Below are 6538 nucleotides of genomic sequence, written 5' to 3' on the forward strand. Positions count from 1 at the left end.
GGGACTTCATAAATTTCATGGGAAAATTGTGTTATCTTTTAATTCCACATTTCTACAAACTTTTTGAAGGCCCCTCGTATATATCTATTGATAATTGTTACTAAGTGCTGTAGAGTCGATTCTTACTCATTAACAACCATTGTCTATATATGTTGTTGTTGTTAAGTGCCATCTAGTCCATTCCAACCCATAACGACCCTCTATAGGGTTTCCAAGGTGCAGCTGGTGACCTTGAACCACCAACCTTGCAGTTCAAAGGACTTTGCATTCTGACACATTAGACCACAGTGCCACACCAGGACTATATATAGATATTACTTATTTTTGTATCATTGATACCTAGGAAAATAGCTAACACAAAGTTATTATTTAGTAGATTTGTTGCAAGGAATTGTCTTTTGTGAGTTGATACAGATCACATTATATGAAATATGCTGTAAAAGAATATATACAATACCAAGACTTCTAAATTGGTTTATCATCCCTCAATGTTTAAATAAACTATTTGGGAAAACTTCAAATCTGAGTATGAAGAAGAAAAATAAGTCTTAAACTGGAGCTTTCTAATAGCTATTAAGAAATCTGATGACATTTATTTATCAAATTGTAAATGAAACTTGTTAATATCACTAATCAGTTTTATTTAAAGCTATGGTCTTTTTTAATCTATGCACATAAAAACAATTGTATTATTTATTTCAATTTTCTTGTTATTGCTTTCATTTAAGTTATAATATGAAGTCAAAGTAGAAAATTTTGAGAGCACAGGAATCATTGAAAAAAAAATTCAAATCACCTTTATTCTCCTATACAGGAAAAATATTAGCATTTTAGCTATTGACTTTTGATTTATATATATTACATATACATGTATGTATGTGTCAATCATTGCAATAGGTTCCATATGATCAAAAATCTATTAAATTGAAGGAACTAGTACAAGCTACACTGAAGACAATGGTGAAAAACAAGGCCCCAGGAACTGATGGAATACAAATTGACATGCTCCAACAAACTGATACATTCCTGAAAGTACTAACTCAACTCTGCCCAAAAATTAAAAAGACAACTACCTGGCCAATCAATTGGAAGAGATCCATATTTGTGTCCATTTCAAAGAATGGTGACCCAACAGAATTTGGAAATCATCAAACAGCATCACTAAAATCATATGCAAACAAAATTTTGTTAAATATAATTCAAAACTGGTTGTGGTAATTCATTGACTGAGAGCTGACAGCAATTCAAACCAGCTTCAGAAGAGGACATGGAATGATAAATATCATTTCTGACCTCAGTTAAATCTTTGCAGAAAGCAGACAGTGCCAGAAAGATGTTTACTTGTGCTTTATTAACTACGCAAAGACATTCAACTGTGTAGATCATTACAAGTTGTGGATAACATTTTAAAGAATGGGTATTCCAGAATACTTAATTGTGCTCATGAAGGACCTATACACAAACCAAGAGGTGCTCATGATGAACCTGTACATAAACCAAGAACTGAACAATCAGATACTGAATGGTTTAAAATCAAGAAAGGTGTGCTCCAGGGTTGTACTTTTCCTCATATTTATTCTATCTATATGATAAGCAAATAATCTGAGAAGCTGGACTATATGAACAAGAACATGGCATGACACACTCTTGTTTTCTGGAAGGGAAGAGGACTTGAAATATTTCGTGATGAAGAACAAAGACAATAACCTTTAGTATGAATTGAACCTCAATACAGCTGTGAGACAGATGCTCCTTAGAAGCAGAGATGATGATACTTCATCTCTCATATTTTGGACATGTTGTCAGGAGGGACTAGTCTTTCTAGAAAGACATAATGCTTAAAAAGAGGAAGGATCACCAAAAAGAGGAAGAGGCTCAAAAAGATGGAATGAGACACTGGCAGCAACAGAGCAACTGCTCTTCCTCTTGCTACTGTACCTCTGCTAAACTCTACCATTCCTTCTTGGAACTCCACCTCATCTGGTGAGTTTATCACTTCCCCTAGGAAAGTCCATCCTCCCTAGGAACTGGTGTCAAGGCTCAGATAGAGACTTCTAAGGGGATGGTCCTCCACTTTCACTGTGCCCACTTATTGAAATTCTGAATACCTGCACAGCCTCTGAGTGCAGTAAGTGCAGTATTGTCCTGTTTTCTGTGATGAACTCTACTAAGAATCCCTCTCTCATCTAGGATTATTATCTGTTGTTGTTGTTTTTGTTGTTAGGTGGTATCTAGTTGGCACCGACTTGTAACGACCTTATGCACAACAGAACGAAACACTGCCTGAATCTGGGCCAGTATCATGATTGTTGCCACGCTTGAGTCCTTTGATGCTGCCACTTTGCCAATCCATCTCGTTGGGGGTCTTCCTTTTTTTCTCTGACCCTCCACCTTACCAAACTTGATATCCTTCTCCAGCGACTGGTCCTTCCTGATAATATGTCTGAAGTAGGAGAGATGAAGTTTGTCCATCCTGGCCTCCAAGGAGCACTTTGGCTGTACTTCCAACACAGATCTGTTGGTTCTTTTGGCAGCTCATGGCACTTTCAATATTCTCCTCCAATACCATAACTCAAAAGCATCAATTCTTCTATGGTCTTCCTTATTCACTGTCCAGGTTTCTCATGCATATGGGGCTATTGAAAATACCATGGCTTGGGTCAGGTGCACCTTAGCCCTCAAGCTGACATCTTTGCTCTTCAATACTTAAAACTGTTAAATGGTACCAAAGAAATACATTTGTGCCCCGATGTCTTAAGGAATTTCTCCTTTTAACTGCAGGTATAACAAAAGAAGGGTCAAAGGAAATGTGGCTGTAATTGTTGTTGTTGTTGTTGTGAAGTGCCGTCAAGTCCGTTCCGACCCATTGCGACCCTGTATAGGGTGTCCAAGGAGCAGCTGGTGAACTTGCACTGCCGACCTTGCAGTTCAAATGGCTTTGCAATCTGACGCATTAACCCACAGTGAGAAATATGGTGCTTTATTCAGCTCTCTCAGTTTTGACTTTTCCCTGCTTATGTCCAAGGATTTTCTATTGACTTAAATTGTTGCCTGACATCCTCTTCCCTGGGAATCTATTGTCTTCCAAGAGATGCATCATTTTATCACGCAATTAAGCCTCATGCTCCATTAATTTCTCAGACACTACCAGACTTAAGTTTAAGCTGAAAACCAATAGAGGTAAAAACGATGACTTGAATAAATACTGTAATATCATATCCCCTAAGTAAGAAGCTAAGTATTATTACAAAATCCATTTCTTCCTAAATTAAATATAGTTTTAACCAATCTGTCAAGCATCTCCAGCTTTGGGGCACACACACAAAAAAAAATGTCACTTTTATTACCTAAATCAATATACTGCGCAGCGGCATCCTTGTGGTCTGTCGGGACCTCTGCTGAGCAATCATGTCTAAAGGACCTGCAGTAAGCATTGATCTTGGCACCACCTACTCCGGTGTGGGTGTCTTACAGTTCAGGAAAGTGGAGATCATTGCAAATGATCAGGGCAACTGAACCACCTCAAGCTATGTCGCATTTACTGACACCAAACGATTGATCGGTGATACCTCAAAGAATCAAGTTGCCATGAATCCTACTAATGCTGTTTTTTATGCCAAATATTTGATTGGAAGATGATTTGATGACACTGTTGTCCAGTTTGATATGAAGCATTGACCATTCATGGTGGTGAATGATGCAGGTAGGCCCAAGGTCCAAGCAGAATATAAGGGAGAGACCAAAAGTTTCTATCCAGAGGAAGTGTCCTCTATGGTTCTAACAAATATGAAGGAATTTGCAGAAGCCTACCTTGGAAAGACTGTACCAACCTACTTTAATGACTCCCAGCATAGGCCACCAAAGATGCTGGAATCACTGCTGGCCTCAATGTACTCAGGATTATCAATGAGCCAACTGCTGCTGCTATTGTGTCTGGCTTAAACAAAAAAGGTTGGTGTTGAAAGAAATGTGCTGATATTTGACTTAGGAGGCTGCACTTTTGATGTGTCAATCCTCACTATTGAAGATGGAATCTCTGAGGTCAAATCCCCAGCTAGAGACACTCACTTAGGTGGAGAAGACTTTGACAACCGAATGGTCAACCATTCTATTGCTGAGTTTAAGTGCAAGCATAAGAAGGACATTTGTGAGACTAAGAGGGCTGTCTACCACCTCCGTACTGCTTGCGAACACGCAAAGCACACTCTCTCTTCTAGCACTCAGGCCAGTATTGAGATTGATTCTCTGTATGAAGGTATTGACTTCTATACCTCCATTACCCAGGCCCGATTTGAAGAATTGAATGCTGACCTATTCCCTGGCACCCTGGGTCCTGTGGAGAAAGCCCTTAGGGATGCCAAGCTAGACAAGTCACAGATCCATGACATTGTCCTGGAGGGTGGCTCTACCCTTATTCCCAAGATTCAGAAACTACTTCAGGATTTCTTCAATGGCAAAGAATTGAACAAGAGTATCAACCCTGATGAGGCTGTTGCTTATGGTGCAGGTGTCCAGGCAGCCATCTTTACTGGAGACAATTCTGAAAATGTTCAAGATTTATTGCTTCTGGATGTCACACCTCTTTCCCTTGGTATTGAAACTGCTGGTGGGGTCATGACTGTCCTCATCAAGCACAATACTACTATACCTACCAAGCAGACACAGACTTTCACAACCTACTCTGACAACCAGCCAGGTGTACTCATTCAGGCTTATGAAGGTGAACGTGCCATGACCAAGGATAACAACCTGCTTGGCAAATTTGAACTTACTGGCATACCTCCTGCACCCCGTGGTGTTCCTCAGATTGAAGTCACTTTCGATATTGATCCCAATGGTATCTTCAATGTGTCTGCTGTGGGTAAGAGTAATGGAAAAGAGAACAAGATTACCATCAGTAACGACAAGGGCCGCTTGAATAAAGAAGACATTGAACAGATGGTTCAGGAAGCTGAAAAGTACAAAGCTGAGATGAGAAACAGCGGGATAAGGTGTTCTCTAAAAATTCACTTGAATCTTATGCATTTAATATTAAAGCAACAGGTGAAGATGAAAAGTTTCAAGGCAAGATCAATGAAGAAGATAAACAGAAGATTCTTTTTTTTTTTAAACAAATTTTCCAATTTCTTTATTTTCATAATACCATTCTGTAGTCAATATTTTCTTGTTCATGAAAGTAGCATGACTCAGAGGCTTGTTTTGTTTTTCCTGATATTTCTCTGTATGTTCAGCATCTTGCCACAGTTCTTCTAAAATGGAATATAATGAATCATCTCTTGTATCTCCACCCTCCATTTCACTATGAAATGTATCTTTTTCAGTAATGCTGTATTGTGATGTCTCAATCCCAAATTTGCCATCTGAACAGCTTTGATGTAGGGTTTCAGTCTCCAATGTCCATGGTTCTTCTCCTTGCTCCAACTTGAAGATGACCTCAGGTTTGGGAACTTGATACCCCATTGAGAGCAGGTTGCTGTAATTCTCCAGCGTCACATCCTGGTACAAGCATCTCTGAGCAGAGTCCAAGTGCTGCCACTCCTCTCTGCTGAATTCCACAGTCACATCCTCAAATGCCACTGATTCCTTAGAAAAGTCACCTACTGAGAATACAACGGAGCTCAGCTCTACCGTCACACATGTGGTGGCCATGAGTCTGAGTTAAGTCCGCTGGTAACTGGTTGGTTGTCTTGTTATTGTGATAGTTTGTTCTACTAGACCCGCTGGCCAGCACTGAAATAATTCCGTCCATGGCATCTTCACTTTGTCACAGGGGAGGCCCAGGCTCTTGTGTCCCTGGGGACTCCCAGCAGACTGTTCTCATATTATTCACGCCCACATTTTAGACTAGACAAACTGCCTCTGGGGAGGTGAACTTTTGAATCTGCTGGGGGCTCGGAGGCCAGAGCCGACATCTTGGATGAGACCAAATGGCCAAACAAAAGATTCTTGATAAATGCAATGAAATAATCAACTGGCTTGATAAGAATCAGACTGCAGAGAAAGAAGAATTTGAACATCAACAGAAAGAGCTGGAGAAAGTCTACATTACCAAGTTGTACCAGAGTGCAGAAGAAATGCCTGGGGGCTTCCCTGGGGGTGGAGCTCCTCCATCTGGTGGTGCCTCTTCTGGGCCCACCATTGAGGAGGTTGATTAAGCCAGTATCTAAGCATAGACATTTTAGCATTGTTACACAGTAAAACATTGAAGGACCCAAATTTGTAGGACATTCAATAGCAGCTTTAAAAAGCAGAACTGCTGTACTAAATTTCTGGGCATGCTCAATACTTGAATACCAAGTTAAGAGAATAGGGGATGAAAGTAACATTGCACTTTATTAGCACTGTATTGTAAGTGGAAAATACAATGTCTTAAATAAAGTTGTATTTAAAAAAAATTAATATGCTTCTGGCCTAGTTTTGTTTATCATGAAATTTCATGGTCAAGACAAAACATTTATGGCTAGATTTGCTTTGACTACCTTCAAAAAAAGTTATGGCCTGTAATTGTAATTAATTTATACTAAGTGGAGTGAAAATA

At 39.6% G+C, this 6538-nt stretch overlaps 1 pseudogene; it reads left to right on the top strand.

Moving 5' to 3' along the window:
• Positions 1-1316: 1316 nt before the first annotated feature.
• Positions 1317-6155, top strand: LOC102820920 (annotated as a pseudogene).
• The last annotated feature ends 383 nt before the right edge of the window (positions 6156-6538 follow it).

Source organism: Chrysochloris asiatica, unplaced genomic scaffold, assembly GCF_000296735.1.
Source record: "Chrysochloris asiatica unplaced genomic scaffold, ChrAsi1.0 scaffold00113, whole genome shotgun sequence".
NCBI classification, from domain to species: domain Eukaryota; kingdom Metazoa; phylum Chordata; class Mammalia; order Afrosoricida; family Chrysochloridae; genus Chrysochloris; species Chrysochloris asiatica.